The sequence below is a fragment of the Chaetura pelagica genome, unplaced genomic scaffold (assembly GCF_000747805.2).
Source record: "Chaetura pelagica isolate M959 unplaced genomic scaffold, ChaPel_1.0 scaffold69, whole genome shotgun sequence".
Taxonomy (NCBI): domain Eukaryota; kingdom Metazoa; phylum Chordata; class Aves; order Apodiformes; family Apodidae; genus Chaetura; species Chaetura pelagica.
Genome location: NW_009970724.1, coordinates 7,395,368 through 7,395,909, shown reverse-complemented (window position 1 = coordinate 7,395,909; position 542 = coordinate 7,395,368).

The following is a 542-nucleotide window of genomic DNA, read 5'->3' as shown; positions in this document are numbered from 1 at the left end:
AAGAGTGTTGCTGCTGGTCCGAGTAGACCACAGTTAAAGTGAAGCAATCCAGGAAAAAAAAGTTTTTAGGCAGCTATGACCTCTTTAAGCTGCTTTGATGAAGCTAAGGAATTTGGCTTCTCCTAAGAAGCTTCTCATTCAGAAATGAGCTCTCCTTGTTCCTGGATGGAGCACTCCTCAGCAGTGGGGGATAGCTGCGTGCATGGTACACCAGCAGTTCTTGGTGTGCGGGAAGGTGTGGGGAACTGGAGAGGAGGTTTTGCAGCTCTGCTGCAGCCAGTGGGATTGTCTCAGTCCTCCTGAGAAGTGTCACTGCCCGGTAGCCGTGGGCCATGTACTGACTGGTGAGACTTCATCCTGTTGAGTTTTGGACTGCTGGCCTGTTTGAGCTAATTAGTTTCTTCTTGTGATACTGAAGGCAAGTGGTAGCAAAGGCTGGAGGACAAGTAGAGCTTAAAATGCCAATAAAGAGACTGGCTGCAGTTGAGGTGTTTATAGGTTTGGGGTTCCCTGCTAACACATGTACATCATTGCTGGGAGAA